Source organism: Lissotriton vulgaris, chromosome 12 (assembly GCF_964263255.1).
Source record: "Lissotriton vulgaris chromosome 12, aLisVul1.2, whole genome shotgun sequence".
Classification (NCBI taxonomy): domain Eukaryota; kingdom Metazoa; phylum Chordata; class Amphibia; order Caudata; family Salamandridae; genus Lissotriton; species Lissotriton vulgaris.
Genome location: NC_141700.1, coordinates 186044265 through 186068945, shown reverse-complemented (window position 1 = coordinate 186068945; position 24681 = coordinate 186044265).

Sequence of the window (24681 nt, the reverse complement as noted above, 5' to 3'; positions counted from 1 at the left end):
TTACTAGTAACAGTATCATCATTTGTGCATGGATATGACATACATTGATATTGTCAATGCCGGTGTCGGCATTACTATGCGGGTACAGGTTATAACATACATTGATATTGCATTGACAGGTATTGGCAAGGCCATGCGGACACAGCTAAGGCATACATTGATATTGCATCTATTGGTATTGCCGTTGTCGGGCCTGCACATATCATGGTATTCTTTAACATCATATTCACCCATTCCAACACCCCTCCCTCTAGTTGATTCTTCATCCTCCTCATATTTCATGACCGTTTTGTTAGGTTTTCCTGTGTGAAAAATAAAGACTTGAATTTTCCTAATATTGTGTTGCTCCTCTTTCAGTTTGCAGTGAGCTTTCCTGAAGAGGGTAGGTAGCGGGTGCTGGTACTGAGGTTCTGAATTCACTGCATGTTTGGGATGTTCTGGGATTTGTTCTGTGTGTAAACAGTCTGTGGGGGTGGCCCTTATAACAGCCTATTCTGTGTGTGGTATTCTTTGAGGCAACAATAGGCGGCCCTGTGTTTTTTTTGGGAGAAAGTTGTGGCACTCTTTTAAAGTTTGAGGCCACTGCCTTTTGGCCCTCTGGTATGAGCACTCGGTTGGATTCTCTTGGGGTCCCGCGGCGGATTCCTCTCTCAGTCAGGCACCACCTGTACGTTCATGGTCACCCTGAGCCCTGTGGGGGTGCTTTTGCCAGTTACTTGGTCACTCCAATGGAACTCCTGGGTGGAGGATGTAGGAAGTAGCCTGTCCAATAGTGGCCCAGAGATTTCTTCCATGCGACCAGCAGGGACAATTCCTTGAGGCGGTGTCCTGAATGTCAGATATGCTACCTTCCCTCTTGGGGTCATTTGTCTCGGCCCTATTTTGGGTAACAATATAAAAACTGGTCTCAGCTAACGAGGTGTCGTTAGATTGTTTACAGGTAGTCCAAAATACAGCGGCACGGCTGGTATTAAACACCCTTTACAGATCATCTTCGATTACGCTGCTGTGGCAGCTTCATTGGCTTCCGGTGCGCAAACTAATTAAATTCAAGGTCTGCTGCATTGTTCATAAGGCGGTATTTGGCAATGGTCCAGCACACCTCGCGGAGAAATGTTACCAATATACTCCCCTTAGAGACCTTCGATCTAACTCCAAATCCCTCCTCAAACTCCCCCGAATTAACAAGTCTAGGACAGGGGGTAAAGCTTCCTCGTATCTTGCTCCTAGGCACTGGAATTTGCTCCCTTTTACACTGAGACAGTGTCCAGACCATCTTCAGATTAGAAAGCCCCTGAAAATGTTTTTGTTCTAAACGCTTCGCATAGTGCCAGTATTTCCAAGTCTGTCCACGAGCGCAGAGATACCACTTCGGGTGAGATCCAGGTGCTGTATAAACTTTAATAATTCATTAACAGGGAGGGAGATCCCAATGTGGGAAACGTATCCCTTGGCCGGGTGTCACATCCTTTCCCTTTCGCCGCCTCCTCCTGTTGTATAACATTTTAGGACCCTATTGTAATTTTCCCGATTCATGCCCTTATATAGGTATAAATCACCATATCCTTATATAGGCATAAGAATCATACCCATATTTGGACATAGCTCATGCAGTCGAAATACGGCAGGGCTACTTCCACTAGTTCCAGAAATCTACAACGATTTCTTGGAAAAATTCTGCTTCAGCAGCTCGGGACTGCCCCTTGCTCGAAAACTGACTTGTCCAAGAACTCATGGAGTTTTCAAAGAATTGAGACTCTTAGATGACGTTATTATGTCCACCTTTACGTCAAACTTGGTACCTTCAAGGTATAAATATGCCCACACTTGCCATAGCAAACACACATTGGTTTGAAGCAGTTCAACTATCTACTTGCCTGACGCGCCCAGCTACGGCAAGTGCCGAAGGAAGGCGACCCTCCAGCAGATGCACTGAGAGAGACGCTGTCTTTTCTCCTGCTGAGAAATCCATCTCCATTGTTTCCAAAGCTATCCTTGCGGGTTGTTGGGAAATCGAGTCCTGAGCCTGACCTTCTTCATTCCAAATCAAGGTACGGAGCTGATTAGACCCTAAGAGAAATCTTAGACAGATTCTTGGCAAAGAATATTACATTTATGCTACACCTCACTTACTTCTTCCCTCGTACTAAGCTTAGGTTAGGTACATCGGGGTAGGCGCATTTTAGAAGAACCAGTTGAGTACTTTTAGCCTCTGTTATTTATGTATGTATTTATCTATGGTCTAGGCACCATACAATGCTCTTACAGTATTATTTTATTCTACTCTTTTAACTGTATGCACTATATTTTGCAACCAGTTTTACGATTGTAGCAGTTCATTTCTTATGCTTGAGAAAGAAGACTGTTCAATAAATCCTTTTATTGAAAACACCCGTCTATCTATTTCTCTGCACCTCTGGTGAAACGATGCATGCACGATTGACTGAGTAAAATATCTATCTATTGTTTCCACAACTCTGAAGATCATTTTTATCTTGGGGAAACAAAGTTGTCATGTTTATGCGGTTGTCAGAAACTAAATCCCTTCTTGTGAACTCAAGAAAGTTTCTAGTGACCTCTGAGCTAGCTGGCACTCACAATTAAGTCTAATATATTTCGATAGAGGCCTAGTCGACATAAGTCCTACGTCACATCTATAGGATATATTTTTCCAATGCGTAGAGCCTATTGGGAATATAGGAACTACACTACACTCCTTCGAGGAGGTACCAGGGTGGTGGTGGAGGCTGAACCATGGCTAGCCTCCCCCCTAGCCTTGGGGGATGTGATGGACCTGTGTGTGTCATGATCCAGGGTCCTTGTTTCCCTGCATTTCCTATATGCTATTGCTTTGGCCATTTCTACCAAGCAATGGTGTGTGTGGCTGGTCCACTGTAATGGTAGGTCATACAATCCAAGAGGTTTCTCATATAACCCCGACTGCTCCTTTGAGGAGGGCTTGATGGTCCGGGGTTGCTCTGGCTAGCATCCAGAGGTGTGGGCAGATGTTGTTGGTCCGCACTCTAGGGGGAGAGTCCAGGGTAGGAGCAGTCTATAGTTCCATTCTCGGTGAACTGGATGGATATCTTTAATTTGGTCAATAGGTCCTGTCACAACATACTGGTCAGGGAGGAAAGCTAGTACAAACACTGTTCCCTTACCATGCTTCTGTCACGGTTGCTGGGTTTCAGATCCCCAAGATGGCGGCTCAAGAATGCGCGTGTGCGGGGAAGCAAGGCAAGCATAAAGCCTTACTCTCCTAATACACTGCGCTTTGCGTTCTAGTGCTTTGGTATCTTCGATTTTCCCTCACTTCCGATTCCGCCGTGGTCCCTGCACTCCCTTCGTTGGGACGTTTCTCCTGCTGCGGGTTTGTTCGTGTTCTTGTTTGCTTGAGTGGATTCGAGGATTTCTCCAGATTCCCGTTACCACAAGGTCCCAGGATTTTGCCCGGTCTTCGAGCGGTCCAGACATTACTTCTTTTGGGACTTTGTTTTCATGTGGATCGTACATAGCTGTTTGGACTGTCCAGTGCCCCTGCCTTTCTTCCTGATTTCCCGCACTGGCTGGCAGGCCGAACTTCTCATTTGGCGTTCCGTCAACGAGCTGGATTGTTCCTCTCGTCCCGCTGGTTGGCCGGACGGTTGGGTGTTTGTTCCGTCTGCCAGCTAGGAGTCTTCATTCCCTCGGCCTCCTCAACCTTTAGAAGCTGCACTAAACTGTGGTTACGGTAACAGTGCCTCGGCGCTGCAATTTTTGTTATTTTTATTATTTCATTTTATTTTATGAAGTACATGAGCATGCCAAAAGGATAGGCAACGCTTTTAGTAGTGCCCTTTGGGCTGCCACAGAATATCCTCTTCAAGTATAAGAGTTTCCTGGAGTATACTTTGGTAGGTGGGTCATTTGTTGGGTCACATTGATTTATATTCTAAGGGCAAGATTTCAGATGCACTCACAGATTGTTTCCTATTTACACAGTTTTGACAACTGAGCGTTCTCAACAGTCATTTCCTCATTTCTTTGTTACAGAAGAGAAACATTAAGGTAATACATATAAGATATATTAAATACAGGTCACATTGCAATTAGTCTGTCTGTTAACCTGTACCCTATCTTTTCAGCCATTCTTTGAAATCCTGTGGAGCCTGAGCACGTCGAGGGATCTCTTCCCTATTTCCCTTGTTTTGTTTCCCTTCTTCCCCTGGGTTACCATTGTTGAATGACAATCGCCATTCTCAATAGGTGATTTGAGGGAGTTTTATGACCTTGCTTCGGTTCCGTGGTGCTCCCGCAGAAACTAGAGGGAACTCGGACAGCTTCCTCCTATTTCCAGCTCAAGGGGTTTACTGAGATGGACTTTGGCCACGGAACCCGAGATCCCCTGTATCGTGGCAGTGGATTTTGATATAGGTGCTGCTCCTTCACGCAGGCATGACCTAGCTGCCCTTGTATCCACCAGGAAGTGGTACAGTGTTTTGCTTATGAGCACTGTGACCAAAGGGCCTGCTTCAAGGCTGGCCGGGGCTGCTAAGTAGTTGAGCGTGCTCTTTCCCACCTTGGTGGTCTTTGGCGAGCATTTCCTATCTGCCCCCTGGATTGTCACAATGCATTTTAGGCTTTCTCCTTCCCAGTCAGACTCAAAGGAACTGTAGCCTTCTTCACCGCTGGTCCTACCTCTGTGGTTGATTTTGGTGCGTGTTGGAGCCACCCCACGGTCGGCCCACATTCTTAACATGGTCATTTGATGTCTCTCTCTTAGCCCTTGTGTCTGGTTTGAATGAACGTTTTGGTGAGTTCTATGATGCTGGTATCCAATGTTCCCTTCTCAGGACAGGGGAATGCATGTGTCCTTGTATGGGCGTGCCACTCACAGTAGTATCTCCCCAGTCTCCAAGTCTGGTTGGGGAATTTCACTTGCATGTGGTCTAGTGAAGTCTCTATGATGGATTGGAAAGGATGTTTGTTTTAAGGTCTTTGCAAAATGTTGATTTCTTCGAGATTTTTTTAAATAGCCACAACTCTACTGAAATTTCGGATCTGTGTACACAGGGTGGTATTGAAAACCAATCTACTTGGTCATGAGCTTGAAAAAAATTGATGTATCAAAAAAATCAATTGAGATTAAATTGAAACAAAAATGCAATTAAATAATCACAACTTATAACAAAAGTGCAATTGTTAGTTAGGAGCAGTACAAGTTGATTTGTAGCAGTAAACTAACAATCATGAAACTTTGATTTGAAAATAAAGGGTAATTATTACCTAAAAATAGACTTACTAATAGAACATACCATTTAAACATGCAGCATGATTTTCAAAATGTCAACAATACCACAAGATTAATAAATGCATAAAATGTAAAAAATTCATAGAGATTCAAAAGGCTGACAGCATTTTTTTTTATTTTGTCCAGACAACTGGGCCCTCTCCTAGTGCCTTTTGCTGTGGAGAGTGGATGCTCTGTATAGTGCACAAAGCTATGTGAGCATGATAGTCTGTCATTATTGGCCCGACAGATAACAATTAGCAACAATTTCAACTGAGAAAAAGGAATAGCTTGATAACTATTGTCCCCTGTGGCCTGACACAAGCTACACCTGATTCACCAAGGTCTGAATTTTCTATCATTTTCAAATTACACCCTATATCACAGCCAGGGGTCCAAGCTGAGAGAAATAGGACAACACCTCTCTCTTCTTGTAGATGCTACCAGTGTAAAAGTAGCACTAAGAAAACCTTTGTGACTAAAATAAGTTTGAGATGTTAGTTCCATATCACAAACAGAGCCTATGTGTACTGATTTGCCTCCACACCCAGCGGTTCAAGCTATACTGTCGTCCAAAGATGAGGTATATCCTCTAAACCATGTCAAGTGGTACAAGCGATCCCTGACTAACACACAGGAACAAGGCGTACCCTCTTCCACGCCCAATTGTACAAGCTATCTCTTACTAACACCCAGGGATGAGGCGTACCTTTTGCTCCACTCCCAAGGTCAGGTAGTTACCTTTGCCTTCTTCTACCGTGCTGACGAGGGGAAGAACAAAAGTGATGTACGCGCTTGTCCTAGTTTGCCATACGCCACATATTGGGAATAAGGGTCAGATGTAGTCTCTTACCTTATTATGGCCGTCTCCAGACAGACCTCCGCCCCGTGAATTCAGAAGAACTTCTAATCAATTATTGTGTCTGCATACCAAACTTTTTTGCAGATGTGAATTTGTTCAGGCTGGGGTCCTTCCTTTGACAGCAGTTGGGCTCAATGAATCAATGAATCAATCTCTCCTGGCTGCCTCACCAAAATGTTGCTTGGATATGAGTTTACCTTAAATAAAGGAAAAGACAAGAGGCATTTGGCAAAACAGGAACAAGTTAGTTTAATTAAACGCTGCGGCCAGGAGATCCTTGACAGAGTGTGTCTGCTTAAAGTATCTTGGTGTACAAAGTTTTGTACATTCAAAAAAAGCATCTCAGTCATATACCGGCAAAGGCAGGCATCTGATAAGGACACAGATAAGGGCACAAATGGTTCTTGACCTTGGGGAGAGATAGTGTTGGCCAGTGTGTCTGTGTCCAGATGTCCAGCATGAGGAGAGCGTTATTAATACATGGGGTGTGCATGTTGTGTCCTGATTGGTTGAGTGTTTCTATCTATATCTGGTATCTAGCTTTGTGGTATTTTGGGGAGCACAAGCCCTTGGTCAAACATGTTTTATGGGGAAGATTTCCTTAGACTTGTTTGTGGTGAAACTATCATCTGTGGGATGAATCAGAGTGCTTCGCTGGGCATGCGATTGTCTTTAGGTTAGGAGAATCCTCATCTGTGACCAGGTATTCAATAGGCATGAGTGTGGTTCGAGGGACTTGTCGAACCACATATCTCTGACTCGGGGTCAAGAGGAAGGTCACATTGGGTAAATCCGCCAGCAATGATGTGAGTTCATTCGGACTCCTGAAAATAAAATGGCAGGCACTGGTATCATTTTTATCGACACCCTTAACATTGTGCATACAGTTGTAATAGCATACATTGACATTGTTCTTACTGGTATTGACATGGTTAAGTTCCTTAGGTCATAACGTACATCAACATTGTTCTTACTAGTAACATTAACGTCATTTGTGCATGGATTATGACATACATTGATATCATCATTGCTGGTGTCGGCACCACTGTAGGGTACAGCTTATGAAATACATTGATATTACATTTATTGGTATTGCTGTTGTCCACCCTGCACATTTCAAGGTATTCATTGACATTGTATTCACCCATTCCAACAGTTTCACAACACTCACTCACAAATACACATACATAAATACATTCATACATCCGTGCATGTATCAAGCATCAAAAAACATAAAACACGCATTCGCTGCAGCTCTCCGAGATGGAAGCCTCGGAGGTCTTAAGAGGGTTGAAACAGTTTCCTTCTTTCATTGGCTGACCTTAGGTCATCCAATGAGAGAAGGCAGTAGTTCCTTACCTATCACAGAAAGTGGTGGGGCCAGTGTGACTGCTGAACCACAGTATTCTTTGATGAGGTGTCACTGATTGACACTCAGCCCAGGGCACCTCAGGGCTTAAAACTGAAGTGCCCTGGTCCAAAGTTATCAGTGGCATTCCCCCTCGTCATGAAGGGGAGGGCCTTGAGGCACTTTCTTTTTATCATGAAGAGGAAGTCACGCCCACAGGGCTGTGAAATCCTGAGCTTGTCAAAGTTCAGCTCAGACAGCCAGGAACCTGCGCATTTAGAGCATGTCTAGCTCCTGGCTGCCTTACCTGAACAAGAAGAGTGTCTGTCAGGCTGGCCTTCGCTCAGCCTGACAAGCACTCTTCTTCTCAGGAAAAAAGGTGGGGACTTGCCTGTTCCCCCATATAGACCGGCCACAAATGTTCTCTTCCATTCTCTTTTACCTGGTCCCTTAACCCTGCTCTCCCCTGTCCCTTCTCTTCTTCCCCTTTGCTAAGCTTCATTTCTCTTCATGTCAGACAGCCAAGCTCTGTACCAAAGTGGGGCTTTCTTGCTACAGAGGCCTCTGGCAAACAAAAAATCAATCATGCTTTAAATGTGCTCTTCCAGGTCGGGAGAAAATACAGAGGTTCCCCAAACGTTTGTTTTCCAAACCATCACAGCTTCATAATACAGAGGATTGCAAAGCCTGCCACACCTCCGCACCGCCAGGGTTTTGGGGCCTTGTGTTACAGAGCTAGACATTAATTTACTTATCGCTTCTTTTACCTTATGATATTTTTTGTGTGAAGAGTGCAGATGCTAAATTTATCAGCCTAGTACACACACACTAAGTACAAATCTCAACCAAATACAAATGTTCCTTCTGAAAGAACGGAGTCCTATTCTTAGCTCCTGCACGGTGCATGTTTTTAGTATGATTTGGCCTTAGCTCAGCAAGAAAGGCCAGCCCCAGAAATAGGGAATAACTAAAGCCAGAAGAGACCTGGAGCACAGTTATTACGTACAATTCTAAGATCAGAATCATGCTCTCTCTTCAGGAAATGCCACCTTCTAGTTGCTAAACTGTCTCTATTGGTAGGATTTTCTGCTATTGTAAATGTACAATGAGGAAGAAAAGTGCAAGTTTCAACTAACTATGCAAAAAAAAAAGTTAGAAATTCCTTCCCAAAATATGAATGACAAGTAAGTGTATATTTTTTAATAACAAGAAAGGCAATTCAAGCTAAGTTTCACAGCTAGTGGTTGGCAAAGTTGGACAATTTGTTCCACATATATCATGTCTAATGTATGTGATATGCGAACATGCTTCATAATTTACAAAACACCCAAGGGTAGTTGTCTATTTGAAACACCCAAGGGTAGTTGTCTGTGTGAAACTTTGGTTAAGAAAAACAAAAAAATACCTAGAGTGCAATACATGGATTTACAAGAGAGTAATCACAACCATACATAAATAATATTAAGATTCGCTTATTTTAGATTGGCAAAATCCGTAAAAACATACACAGCGTAAACACATTAGATTCAAATACAAGTGCTTACTTACAACAGATGAGAAAAACAGTCATTAAAAAAATAAACTTCCAAGCAAAATATTCTATGTCGAAAACATTAAAATGAATGTGCTAAATGATACTTGATAAGCTGCCAGTTATCAGTTAAATTGAGGTCGTAAAATTGTACAACCTAAATCTTTAATGCATTAGTATAGATAGCTCCAGCTTGCTTTAGAATATTAGCAATGAAAATGAAAACCTATGAGTTGACTAACAGTCATAATGCTTCAGAAACTGATCTAATACTGTGCTTCCTGTCCAAAGGAATTAATCATCTTTTGCTTGGAAGGAGATGAGATGGACAAATAAAAGACCATACACACGTAGACAGTTATACCATTCCTTACTCTCCTCTCTCCAATATGGGACCAAGTTTTCTAAGACATGACCAGATTTGCTGCACTGTGGTGCTTCAAAGAGAGAGAAAAGAACAGTGCCATATCTAATAAGATATGGATCTCTTTCTCTATCTCCCTGCACTAATTCACTTTTGGCTTCCTTGCGCTAAACACACATACCCTTGCACCATAGTGCAAGGATGTGTGTGTGTGTGTGTGTGAAGTCTAGCATAGGTTTTGTAGTGAAAGAGTAACCTTCAGGTAAAAAATACTAAACGTATACATTGTTAAACAGTTTTCTAGCTAAGGACCTTCTTTACAGTTTGGCAAATTGAGTTCTCCATCACAACAAATTATGGATGTTCCATCCTTCTTATTACAAATGGATTATAGCCTATTGCACTTGTAATAAGGCAGAATCTAAATAAGGCCTGTGTGTGTGTACTTTATGTTACTGGACACATGCAAACGTAGAAGAGTTTTTGGAAAAGAAGACTTTTCTCACATGTCACACTTGCCTCGTGGGGGTGTAATTTTTCAATGCAAATTCCTATATAGCACTCCTTTGCGTTGCTTTAGGGCTACTTTCCAGTGCAAACTATGTCTTGAATTACAAAATAATTAGCAAAATAACACTTTGCTCCAGTTAGTGCACCAAGCGTCAGTAAATCAGGGTCTTTGTAAGCAGCCCATTATACCTTTAATCAATGAAGAGTGCTTCTCTCCATTCGTAGAAAGAATCCAAAACTGCTTACTATGCGAAGGAGTAATATTTAGTTTAATAGCAAGACCATCTCTTTTCTGAATGGATCAGAGGTTCACCATAATTCAGGGGAGTCTAAGATGTGGCATATATTTCAAATGTGTTTGAGGCAGGGAAAGTACATTACACACTCTTTCTTGAGAGAATATCCCTAATTGTGTCCCTATACACTACTACTTTTTAATTAATCCAAAAGCAGCTACTCAGACATTTTGCATTATAAACCTGTAAACATGTATACAGCGCCATCAAAGCTTATATTGAATGACCTTCAACCAGCTATAGTTGAAGACAGGATATTATCAGCCTTGTCCCTTTGGATAATCCAGGTCCCCAAACATGAGAATCCGATCCCCAAGAATTCAAATGACAGAACCTCTGCCAGTGCAATGTCATTCAGATAGATTGATCTTTTACTCTTTTGATTGGACTTGACATCGTGTTTTTTGACCGACGGACATTAACTGTTAATTTGTCACCGTACACATTCTGTAAATCAACATCTAAAGTAGTAACAAATAAATTAAAAAGAAAAGGGACAAGAGTGCACGCTTGATGAACTCCCCATGTAATTGCCAAATCCTAATTGAATTAAGCAACAGGGAGAATGCATGCACTGATATTGGAGTGCAGTAATACAACCAATTCACTAACCCTAAAGTTGCACCCCTGTGCATCCATAGTAGCTGTAGGAAAGGGGACTATTATGCAGTGAGGCTAGTTAGGCTTTTCTATGTAATAATTTCACACTACTCAAATAGGTCCCTGGAATCATACTAATAAAACCTTAGCTTGGTCCTGGTTCACCGAGCAGTTAGGCTTTACTAGAGGAACAAGTGTTAAACATTTGAGAGCACCAACATGGACGATAAGTAATTGACACAACTTAAAAGAAACTCAACACCAGTTTATAAAGATAAAGCAGTTTTTTTTAAAAATATAAACGAAGACACCAAAACAAGTACAATTGGATGGGAGTAGGAAAGTGCACTTTTTAGATGGTCATCCCCCACCTTTTGCTCTAATGCTGATGGTTATGACCCTGATGCACTGAAGACCTTTGCCCAGGCCCAAGTGCCAATGCTCACGCCCCAAAACTGTTATATATATATGGTATCTGTGGTACCCAGGGCATAGGTGGTAAGGGGGTCCCCAGGACTTGCAGCACTTATTGTGCCACCCTGAGTGACCCCAAAAATTTACTGACCACAGACCTGCCATTGAAGACAGCGGGAGCAGTACAAACTGCTCAAACTCGACCTTGCTCTCACCATGTGTGGCAATGTCAATGCACTAGCTTCAATATATACCAGTCACCCCTAGGGAAGGCCTCCTAAAACCCAGGGGGCAGGATGTTTTATATTAAAGCTTATATGACCCCTCAGTGCCCTTTGTCATTAAAGGACACTTTAAACCCTTCGCTACAGGGGTAATTCCCCCACGGTGTGGGGGTAGGGGGGCAAGCATGGTGCTGCGGTGCTCGTGACGAGCCCAGCTCGTCATGAGTCACAGTGGAGCTGTGCTCATGACGAGCTGGGCTCGTCACAACTCCACTCACTGATTAATTCACCCACACAGGCGGGAAATCAATCGTGCGTGGGTGGAGTGCAGCCGCTATGTCGAGCCCAGCTCGTCATGAGCACAGCTCCACTGTGACTAATGACGAGCTGGGCTTATCTTGAGCACCAAAGGAGTTAAGTGAGAGACGGGGCATAGGATAACAGGGGCTGGCACCACTGTTCCCTGTAAGGAATGCGCATGCACACACCTATCTCACCTCGAGAGGGCAGAATGGTCTGTAAAGAGCACACAGCCGCAGGTAAGTTCAGCAGCAAGTGGCTCCTGCACTTGCTGCATTTCTTTTGTTAAAAGGGCGGGATCCGGGGCAGATTGTATACCTTTGTTAAAGTATTTATGTTAATCGCAGCACCCGTTCTGCACTGCAATTGACATGATTACTTTCACAAAGGCACACAATCTGCCCCGCAGCTGCGCCCTTTTAAAACAAGAAATACAGCAAGTCTACAAGCACGACATGTGCTTTCAGGTGATTCTGAAAGGACACGCTGTGCTTGTTTTATTTCTTTTGTTAATAGAGCGGGCAGATTGTGTACTGCGCTCTATTAACAAAAGAAATGCAGCAAGTCTCCAAGCCCAACATGTGCTTACAAAATTACCTGGAAGCACACATCAGGCTTGTGTATTGCTGGATTTCTTTTGTTACAAAAGGGGGTGGTGATGGACGGAGCATCTGAACCAATCAAACACTCACACCCAGTCAACAGATCTGGATTTAATCCATCACCATTCTTTAGCCCACTCTGCCACCCCAGTTCAGACATGGCCATATGGAAATCAGTCTGACCCTGTGCCTCATGGGAACAGTCTAGCCCGAACTGCCAAGCCATGCGTTCCCTGGACCGGAATCAAGCTTCCTAGGACCGGTTTCTGGCATTTCAGCCATCTTCAGCCAGGCTTGCTTGAATCCAGTGGCAAAGTGAGCAGGGGACTCACGTCTGAGCATACCCTGACAACTTATGGCGAACAAAGCGGTACAAAAGGGGGTGGTGATGGACGGAGCATTTGAACCAATCAAACACTCACACCCAGTCAAAAGATCTAGGTTTAATCCATCACCATTCTTTAGCCCACTCTGCCACCCCAGTTACTCCTGCACTTTCTGCATTTCTTTTGTTAAAAGGGCGGGATGCGGGGCAGATTGTATACCTTTGTCAAAGTATTCATGTTAATCGCAGCGCTCGTTCTGCGCTGAAATTAACATGATTACTTTCACAAAGGCACACAATGTGCCCCGCAGCTGCGCCCTTTTGACACAAGAAATGCAGCAAGTCTACAAGCCCGACATGTGCTTTCAGGTGATTGTGAAAGGACACGTTGTGCTTGTTTTATTTCTTTTGTTAATAGAGCGGGGCAGATTGTGTACTGCGCTCTATTAACAAAAGAAATGCAGCAAGTCTCCAAGCCCAACATGTGCTTTCAAAATTACCTGAATGCACACATCAGGCTTGTAGTCTTGCTGGTCAGTCAGTCAGTAAAACAAAACTTTATTTGATTTGTTAAAACCTTAAAAGTACATTTTCCACATTCCAAGAAGAGAGAAAGAACAGCAGCCTAACATGACAATATTCAGCAAAGCGAAAGAACAGCAGCATAACATGACAATATTAAAACCACAATTACACCTCAAGATACGTGTGGTTTAACTTCTCTTGTTCCTTTTAAAACGGAGTATTATAACATTTATTTGTTAAAATCGCTAAAATCTTACCTATGCATAACTTCTACAGAATGCAGTTTTTACTATTGTTATAGCTTAGTATCTCCACCTTTATTCGGAGGTAAGGGCTGCACTATACATGTTCTTCTGCACATTTGAGGAACAACTTAACTTTATTCATATATTTCCCCAATGCACAGGCTATATCTAAATTCTCCATTTCCACCAGAAGAGTTGCCGCTTGGATTCTGTGTGTAATCTTATATTTCTTAAAAATCGGACATAAAAACTCCTTTCGAAGATCTAAAAATCTCGTACAATCTAATAAAATATGTAAATATCACATGTGGTTCCTAAAGTGCAAGTACATTTCCATTACATCCTATCATTAGGTTTCGAGCCCCGTTATTCGCATAGCCTGGGTTTATACCAATTCGCATTTTCGAGACTTCTCGCCTCAGATTATGGCTGGGTAACCGATCCACGTAGGGGAAGTGTTGGCTGCTCTCCCATGCCTTGCTGGATTTCTTTTGTTGACAAAGCAGAGCAAATTGTGTGCTGCGCTCTATTAAAAAAAGAAATCCAGTAAGACTACAAGCAGGGCTTTAAGCAGGTGTCGAGACGGGTCCCTATCAGGCTGGAAGAAAAAAAAGCTTAACTTAAAATTTGTCCATTTTATATAGCACAAATGTGGAGAAAACATGAGCACCAGTTACATCACACAAGGACATATTTATGTTTTGAATCACAGGATGTTGAGCTGACGTGAGGCTTGAAGCTGCTTTCTCAGTTCGGAAGCCAGCAGCTCTAGCCTTAGCCACAACCTCACCCACTAGAATGGAAGCATTTTCAATATTATATACAACAAAGTCATAGTTGTTGCTTATTTATCTTATGCAATTTACAATCATTGACAAAGCCAGTAGCCCTGGCTTGTTGTAGAGGTAATGTGCTTGTTGTTTTATATATCTGGATGAATGGACAGATGCAGCAAAATACCAGAGGAGCAGCACACTATGCTAAGTAGATTTTTAACTGAAAAGTTTACAGCCACTCCCATAATTACATCAGCCACGCCCATATGAGAGACCCCCCAGTTTTTTCATCCCACTTAAAGCCCTGACTACAAGCATAACGTGCTGTGATGTGTGATCCCATGGTGTCAACTGACTTACTTCACGCTTGTGACTCGCTGCATGGGAGTGTGGATGGACACAGAAAATAAACCCAAACCCAGGGCTTTAATACCTATAATTGATTGTCTCTGTTTAATGTGTGTGTAATGTAAAGTACACCCTACACTGGTATGAGTGGCGCTATAAAACAAATTAAATGTAACTCAGAGAGAGTGGTAATGGAGAGTTGAGCAGCACTGGTAAAGGGTAATGTGGAGGGAATCACTGGCAGAGGTGGTCCTTGGTGGGCGCCATCAAATATTGTTACACGCGGCACCACCTGTGTTACGGCCGGCCCTGTACGGGGCATAGTGTTTGCCTCTGAGAAAGTATTCATGTTCATTGCAGTGCATGACTTACACTGCGATTAACATGAATACTCTGCACTGATATTTGTCGCTGCACACGCGTGGTCGCGTTCCTGGTGCACATTGACTTGGCTGCAGCACACAGAAGAAAAAAATTAGAGGGAATATTTGCTGGCACAAGTACAAACCTAAGGCTGTCAGCTCCATTGTGGAACTGCCTAAACATGTCATATTTGGCATCAAACAACATGCCTCCTCACCCCAACATGAATCTAGTGCCTGGAGTGATGTGTCATGCACCCAGGTGGCTACCTTAGAGGTTGGCAAAATGTCTCAAAACAATTTTATCAATGCAATTGTGCTAGTAGTGAGAAATGCTCAAAGGCAATGGGTTCATTTGGTATCATCAAATTTAGTAGTATTTCATTATGTAAATCAAATTTAGAAAAACTTTGTTAACATTCACAAAAAATTGGAGTTCAATATAGACTAACCCTGTCTATTTTCAAAGTAATACTAAGCAAACACAAGAGTATATTCATCAACATGTGACTCCAATAGAATATAGATCTCTTTTCAAAAGTCCCAATGCATTTCGGGTTTTAAAAACCCTTCGTCAGGAGAATGGGTTTTCATACATATGATGATCTTCACAGTCAATGTAGTCTCCGCAGAAATCTAAAACACAAAAATGTGCAGTAAGAATACTGCTGAATATGTAGGATTTGCACCCCAAAATAGCACGCAACCTCTTTACACACTCATAAAATAACTTACCTCAAAACTAAGAATTTTACATAAAATTGTTGCAACTCAGGTGTGCACCTGCACCACCCTTCATTGATTTCATACCTTAGAGGTTGCCCACCTGGTTGCCCCAGATTTCCTGTGCTCTGGTTGACAGCCCACAGTTGCTACTGCCAAGGCAGGATTCTGACCTCCTGCCAGGCAGTATGAACACTCCCAGGAGTCAGAAACGAAGGCTTGGGTAGGAAGGTGGTCACACCTTCTCCCTCTCAGGCTGGCTAGTGAAGTTGCACATCAAGGCTTTGAGCTTCAAAGGCTACACCACCTCTGATATGCATTCAGGCTGCCTCGCCATGGAAGGAACAATTATCCACCTGCCCTAGGCAAAATCTGTGAATGCCTACTCTCTGGAGGATCACATTTCCCAAGAATCTTTCTGGTGGACATTTTACAAAACCTTTATGTATATAGGGTCAATTTCCTCCTTCCTGAATTAAGTCCCATATTAGTCTGAGCTTGCCAGGCGTCAAATAGAGTAGCACGCACTTTCATAGTGCTGTCCACCGCCACCCCGGAATCAGCATCCATCTGCCCCATTGTGCCCCTCTAAAGAGGTGATATAGCACTCTCATAAGGGACTACAGTTGAATGGGGTCCAGTAGTATACTGTGTGGTACTGCCAGGGACGTCGGATTGGTGTGTGGAGCTGCCGGAGTGTGGGCCCAGCTTTTTACTCAAAATGGCGAAGTGGGCACGAGCCGTGGATGATTCCATGATTCACATATTGTGGAATGCTGTGTCTAACCACAGATGTAAAATGAGAGGGATCGACCAGCTGTGACACATGGAGGAACAGCAGAGAGAAGTTATGGATTTGGTGCTTGATACCAGGGACATGGCCAGAACCCATATCAAAGCAAGAGATGGGCAGTTAAGTTAAGTGTCCTGGGAAGCCTGACTTGGGCCCTTTTCCCCTTGCATCATTCAGAGACTGGCAGCTCAGATCAGCCAAATGTGACAGTGACTCCTCCATAGGAGTGATGAGATTCAGGGCTTACCAGCCGAGTACAACTCCGTGGTGTGAACTCCAAGGTAGAGAGAATGACCCCAGCCTAACCTCCTAGGATTTGGAGGCACTGATTAAGTTGATGGTGCTGGAGCTGGTGTAACATTTTCTCCCCTACCCCACACAACTACATCCAATATAAAAAAAACATGGATGCAACAGATTTCTTGAAGAAATTTGAGTTAGACAATTAACCTTCATTTAAATATGGGGAGGCCTGTAGTAATTCTCAGTAGCTTGAGAAGCCCGGTACTTCAGGCTGAATTATTTATTAGAACTTGTGCCACTGTTGATTGTATGATTTATTTCCATGCAACTGGGGACAGATTAGTTCTGGATGCTGCAGTATTGACTCAGTGCATCAACTCACCTGTTTACCTAATCTCTGGCATCTATGTTTGTCCTCGTCAGGCTCTACGTTGGTGTTGAAAGCCACAGACTGGTTGGTTCTAAGATGTGCGACGTTCAGAACAATATTGTAGACAAAAGGAGAGAAGTGCCAGCCCACCAATAAACAGGCAGAGATAATGATGAAGGGGAATCTGCTGTGAAGGGAACACAGATTAGTTTTAAAGAAGCCTGGAAGATCACATTGAGAAGTTTGAAGTCATTTTGCAGGTGATTCTGGATAGTAAATCGACACTTGATCTAAGAATAGATGCCCTGTAATCAATGTGAACTTGCTTAGAGAATACCACAGAGGCTGGTGGAATGAGTGACGTGGATTGAATCAGTGCTGCCCTCCATGCACCCAATTGTTCAGGAATTACAGTTGAAGCTACAGGAGCTGAACAGAGCAGTGTGGGTACTGCATAATGGAACAAAAGATGCAGAGAGAAGGTCGCACAGGAGTAGTATAAGTCTAGTTGGTGTTCCTGAGTCAGAGGGTGCTGTCTTTCCTAGAAACGTGGTTAACTGTGAATGTACAATACACCCTTCAATTCCATGACAAATTAAGGATTATGATAGATGGAAAAACACATTTTTGCCCTTCCCCAATTGATACGTGGGAATGGATTTAAACAATAGGCATCCTGAGAACTAGCCTCAGAATGGGGCACCAAGGTTGGGCAGCTAAGGCATCCCAGGGACAAGCCCAGGAGAAGATCAGACCATCGTCCATCATCACAAAAGGCAGCACAATAGAGGGTGAAATTGATGTCAGAGGTAACAAAATATAGAGATCAGGAAGTATGAGCCTCAGACTTAGATGATGCCACCCAGGAGGGCACAGAGGAGTCTGATGTTCCTTTTTCCCTCAAGGATCCCGGTGCCCTGCCTGGAGCTCTCTCCCAGAACTGCACATTAAATATTGTGAAATGGTCAAGTGGCCTATATTTGGGGAATGACACAGGCCAACTGAAGTGATGCAATGTATCCTTTACCAGTTGCTGCCCTTTCCTCAGTTTATCCAAATGGCACACTGTTTAAATCTAATTAAACATATGCTGATAGTGGGGGTTGTTTAATGTTCAGATGTCAAACTCATTCGACTATTTACAGACAACTGGTACACGAAGTTCAATGTAGACACGTATGAGGGCTTGGACTGGCATGGTAGGATTATGGTGTTGGAGGGGCAGCTGTTCATTACCATGGGTACTGGAGGGACATGGGGGCCCTCTAGCCAAGAACAGTTATTACTTCTCATGCATAACAGCTACAATTGTTTAACTTGGTATGTTATGGGCCTAGCTTCCGTGCAAAGTGGATGGGTGTTATACCATATATTAAACATTACTCTATACACTTTGCTCCCCTCCAAGTGACTCACCTGACAAAACTTAGACACCGATGATGGGGGCAGCTAGTAGACACATCTTTCTCTGCCGATTTAAGAAGCATTCTAGTGTGGAGTGTCCTGAGGTTCCATACAAATTCACTTGTACACAGAATGAGTCTGATGGCAAATGTGTTATTGTGGAGGGAGTGCTGGAAGGCATAGGTGTGGTACTGGTAAGTATATATGCTCCAAATGTAAACCCTGTACAATTCTTGTCATCACTGAATGGGGTGCTTGCAGGTATATCTTATGAGACATGGTTGCTCAGAGGGGAAAAAAACATGATTCATAATATTAATTTCAACAGGTCACTGCTCCCCCTTCATGGGCCGCAAGTCGGCTGGCATCTCAAGGGCAAATTTTGTGGGCACACGCTGGCAAGTTAGGGATGTAGAGGGAAGAAGACCCCGACACACACGTCTATTCATATTTCTCAGGGGTACAGCAGATTTATATTAGATTGGATATGCTTTTTTTTAGACACGGAGTGAAACTGGCTGTATGGAAGTCAAATAACTGAGCAGAACACTATGACCACAGTCCCCTCTGGATGTAGCAGGAGTTGGGTGGTGCCAGGCTGGTAGGTCTTACTTGAAGACTAAGGGTGGAGGTCTTTAAAGACCCTGCATGTGGGTATTTTGTGAATGAACTAGACTGTTTGCTATGTATGAACACACACTTTCCAAGGGCTCCTTATCAGAATCAACTTGAACAACTTTGATAGTTGTCCTGCCCAAAGAGGGCCAAGAACCACTTTAGCACCTCAATATGAAATATAACATTTTGGAGAAAATTTAATAGGCAAACTGCTTCCATGTCTTAATACCTTGGTGCACTCGGATCAGAGCAGGGTCATCTCTGGCTGGTGTACGCATTTAAATGTGAGATGCCCCTTCTTGTTACTGGAGAGAGCTCTGTGCACCTATCATCAATTTGTAGTGGGCTTCTCAAACATAGAGAAGGCTTTTGATCCTCCATATTGGACCTACCTGTTTGCGGTGTTCAGCAAGATGGTCTAGGACAGCATAATACTGACTGGATAAAACCATTGTATTGTAACCCAATGGCTAGTGTGCGCATGGGCTTGTGTGTTCTTCCAACCCACAAAGAACTGTTGAGGTACATAACATGACTCCTTGCTCTCCCCACTACTGTTCACATTGGTGATGCAGCCACTGGACTGCATACTAAGGGATCGGGAAGCATAATGGGACATACTACTGTTTGTGGGTGGCCACATGGTATTGCTTTATGGGATGATGCCTTATCATATATGTGAGAGTGCATAAAGAGTATCCCTGGGGTAATGGGGTTTCTCAAAACATTCAGATCCTGTTAAGCATTGTGACTGACCTGGGCAAAATCCTGATTATTCCTGGTTTTCCCAATAGATGTTACACAACCCCCTCACTTGTGGAGTGGAGGCCTGAGGCAGTACCTTGGAGTACATATACACCACACACACAGGGGTCTATTTAAAGGTAATTTGGGCAAAGTGATGGCCAGAGTCAGGGGTTCCAATCCCTTCTAGACTAGACTGCCCTTTTCACCGATGAATAGGTGACTATTTCTAAGATGATCATTCCTCCATGATTACTATATGTATTTGTGGCCATACCAGTAATACTAAGGATGCATTTATAGTGGGAGTTTGCTGGCATCATTATCATTTTCATTTGAGTAACCACAAGGAGTAGGCTGGCCTTGGCTAACATGACACAACCCCTTGAGGAGGGAGGTATGGGTGTTCCTAACTTTGAAGCGTATTATCATGATGCACAGTGCCTACAGACAGGGAGTCCCCTGCAGTCACCAACACTCCTGGATTGGTTAAGAATAGGGAGATTTTTGTTCAAACATGCACAGACTGGGAGGGGTCTTACATGGGCCGCTTGATCAGCCATCTATTATTGGCATAAATGTGTGGCTAGATGGGGGAGGGGTGCTGTATATGTCAGAGTACTATTGTAGTGTCTGCCGTACTTCCAGAAATTGTCTCTGGTATATGATCAGAGACTGTGAGAAGATTCGGGGGATAACTCAATCAGGGGCTGCAACTTGGTGTCAATTGGTCACATTTGCTGAGCTCCAAACTACCACATATATCCCATTGGGACAGTTTATAGCATACACTGCATTGTTATATATATTTAGACATATGTGGGGACTAGAAAGGTTTGAACTAGATAGTAATGCACTTATGGCTAAACATGGCACATGCCCACATGCAGTAACCAATCTCCAGGATCTATTGCAGCAATCTTTTACGTAGATATGGCCCCATTATGGGTAAGCTAGGAACAATGCGTAGGGAGGAGCATTACAGATGCTGAATAAAATAAGATCCAGGCGCACCCCAGGATTTTCACTAGAAACCAGTGATTTAAATACATGCAGCTGAAATTGTACACACCAAACATACTTGTCTCCGAAATGCTTCCCATATTGGATATTTTGAAGAGGGTTGAACATCGACTTGGTAATCTTGAGGCATTGTTTGCTGATAAGGCTGGGATAGGGCACTCTATTAACGTCCTAAGGCCCACCACTTTATCGGCAACTCCACCTCAGATCCCAACTGTCCTCGTTTCTACTCTGGATGCCGCTAAGGGTCCTAATAATGGCAATACTGGTGCCAATATACTTGTTGATAACAACAAACCGAGAGCTGTAGGTGCTCCCAAGAGCTCCAGTAAAGTTAACAACATAGCCAATAAGTCCACTAGTAATACTCAAAGGAAAAATTTGGTACCCCAGCATGCTCAAGCTCTTGTGGTGACAGAGGTAACATCTGTTGCCCAGGCTGCAAGAGAACGTCAGAAGGGTAGCGAAAACCCCAATGTCACGAAACACCACCTGGGAAGGGGAAGGTCGAGCTTGCCCGTAAATGATAAATTACAGGGCCCTAATGTTGAATTACCCCCGGAGGCTGTTCCATTCGTAGTTGTACTCACTGGAGTCCCTACCCTAGAGGCAGGCAAAAGGGAGGGGCATGCCCAGCTAAAAAACAAGATTCTGCACTGGCTTGGACAAAATAGACCACTCCTATACTACATCAACAGGGAGATAGTCCATGTCAGGCGCCTCTCTTGGTTGGGCAGCAGGGAAAAAAACCTAAAGGGACACATTGTAGTAGTAAATTTCAGGGACCCAGAGGCAGTTAGATGTATACTAACAGGGTCATCGGGGAACTCAAACACTGCCATAGTCCCGTATGATCTAACCTACTTTTATCCAAGATCACATGTGACTCCGATTGTTTTCCCCTTAGGGTCAGTTGATCCCAATCGCAATAAGAACGTGTACATGCCTCCCCGTAACAGTCTCATTGGCCATCCGCTTAGGCCTTTGCCCGCCGGGAACAACATGGGGTGGAATATAGTCCCTGCCAGTGGCCACAGTATGTTTTCAGGGGGGTCGGACCATCCGTACGGGCACAGGAGTATGGAGCACCTGATTCCCTTTACCCCGCTGGAAACTTCTAACAGATTTGGTGTCCTTTCGTGCTTAGATGGTTGTGATTGACTCCCCACCTTTTACACCCCTCCTTTAACATGCTCTAGGGTGGGTAACGGGGATCCAGCTATGGAGGACATTCAGAGCAGTACTAGGTGGGTGTATATACTTCCCCAATCACCTAATGCCCTCACTACATCACATGAGGCCAATTTCCTCATATCTAACTTTGAGCCAGACAAGGGAAAGATGTGTCCTGAACCAGGCAATTCAATCATAGAACCTGCTCGATCTTCTAATCAGTTAACTGATCCATCGTCCCGACAAAGCAGGCACCTAGTGGTCCTATCATGGAATGTTGCGGGTTTGGCTACTAAATTAGATAGCATTGACTGGTGTGATTTTGTGGACACCCATGGTATCTGTATACTTCAAGAAACATGGGCTACGACCACCCACCATAGAATGGGGTTTGCCACTTACACAGAACCAGCCATAAAGGGCGCCAGAGGAAGGCCATCTGGTGGCCTGGCTATTTGGGTGGGAGTTCATCTTGGGTTCCCTGTTAAAAGAATCAACACTAATAGCTGTGACCTATTATGCATCCTCTTGGCTCGCCCTAAAACTCCAAAATTGGCAATTATTGGCATTTACTTACGCCCTGTTCGGGGGGGAGGGACATCGCAGACTCTTGAGGTCCTAACCAATTTACTGAACACCCTCCCTAGTGATGCTAAGGTGCTAATAGGGGGAGACTTTAATTGCCATTATGAGCCACTTGGGGGGGGGTTACCCAGATATCAGCAGATGAGGATGACGCTTGCCAGATTCCAGCCCCTAATACCTACCAAACCAAATCCTGGACACCTATGGTTATGCAGCTCACATCATTGACGTATACATTTTCACTAAGAGCATGTAATGGCCGTTTCCCGGGGGACAGCCCGGGAAAGTGTATATATAATGGAATGGGCCATTTGTCACTAATTGATTATATTATGTCTAGTTTGTCCCTATGGCCACTGATTTGTAATTTTTATGTACACGATCGCTCGGACAGTGATCATAACCCTTTGGTGGTAGAGCTGGTCCTCCCCCATCCTGAGGTGGTGCAACAAGAGGCCGAAGCCATCCCTAGTAATATAAGGATTATACAGGGTGGCAAAAGAGTCCGGTGGGCCACTATTAAGACATCATTAGAAAAACTGGCTCTGATATACGAAAGTGTAATTCCCCAGCTTGAACGGTTGTCAACAATGTACGAGAGCGGGCTAAATTCCGAGGTAGACGCAAAAGTGTTAGAAATCCATAATGAATTAATGACGGTCTTGGCGGGCAGTTTCAACAAGCCCTCCAAACAGAGTGAATGGCGGCCACGGGACTCTAATCCCTGGTACAACCAGTCATGTAGGAGGGCGAAATCAATTCTAGTATCCACCCTAAAATCAGGCAGTAGGACTTCCATTATGATCGCAAGGAAGGCTTACAAGGATCTCCTGTTCCATGCTAAATCTGAATGGGAAACTGAGAGATGGCACGCAATTAAACAGGCATTAATTGCCAAAGAAGCACGTTCCTTTTGGAACTTGGTCCATACTGGGAAGCCAGAGGGTAACTCTAAGATTGACCCTAACATCAGTGAGGAAGCCTGGTGTGCCTACTTTAGAGATCTCTATTCTAGTCCCGCTTCTCTAACCCTGGATTTTTCAAGTCCCCTTCCGAGGCTGGATCCAAGCCACCTCCTCCCACCATTTACTATGTCGGAAGTGACCCTAGCGGTACTAGCTTTGAAGCCAAATAAGGCCCCGGGGCTAGACAGGATCCCTGGAGATCTCTACAGAGATGAGCTGAAGATTTGGGTCCCCTACCTGACTGTCCTATTTAATGCCATCTTGAACAGACAAGAACCCCCTAGTACATGGTTGGGGGCTGAAATCATTCCAGTCTACAAAAAGGGCTCTCCCCTGGTACCACCAAATTATAGGCCTATTAGCCTTATTGACGTCACGCAAAAATCTATGCCAGGCTCCTCCTACAACGCCTGCAGGATTGGATCAAAGAGAATAATATTCTCTCCCACCTGCAGGCAGGGTTTAGAGCAAAAACATCTACCATTGACCAACTACTACGGCTTCAGCTACTCTATTGGAAGCATGTGGTTTTGGATGGGGGAAGCCTGTACTTAACCTTCGTGGACCTCAAATCCGCATTTGATATGGTGGACAGGAACCAACTGTGGGGTATACTAACTAATATGGGGATCCCTCCTTACCTGTGCCATCAATTCAAACGACTTCACGAAGGTACTTTTGCGAAGGTACGTTTTGGCTTATCTGGCCAGCTCACCAGAGCATTCCCAATCGAAAAGGGTGTTAGGCAGGGGTGTGTACTTGCCCCTACCTTATTTTCTCTCTTTCTAAATGGCCTTATTGACGATCTGATCAGTGCAATAAACATTGACGCCCCTAGTTTAGCTGGCGCAAAATTCCCTGCACTAATGTTTGCGGACGACACCTGGCTGCTCTCAAAAACACCAATGGGGATGAAGCGGGTGTTGGACCAATTCACCGATTTCTGTAAACGAAGGAATCTGGTGATTAACATAGATAAAACCAAGTACATGGTGTTTAACGCCAGCACAATCAACTGTCCGCACCCTAAAATGGATGGACGTTCCCTGGAAAGGGTAAACAACTTTGTCTACTTAGGCTTGGCGCTAAATGACAAAATGGGGTGGGACACACAAATGTCTAAGGCCAACCTAGGGCTC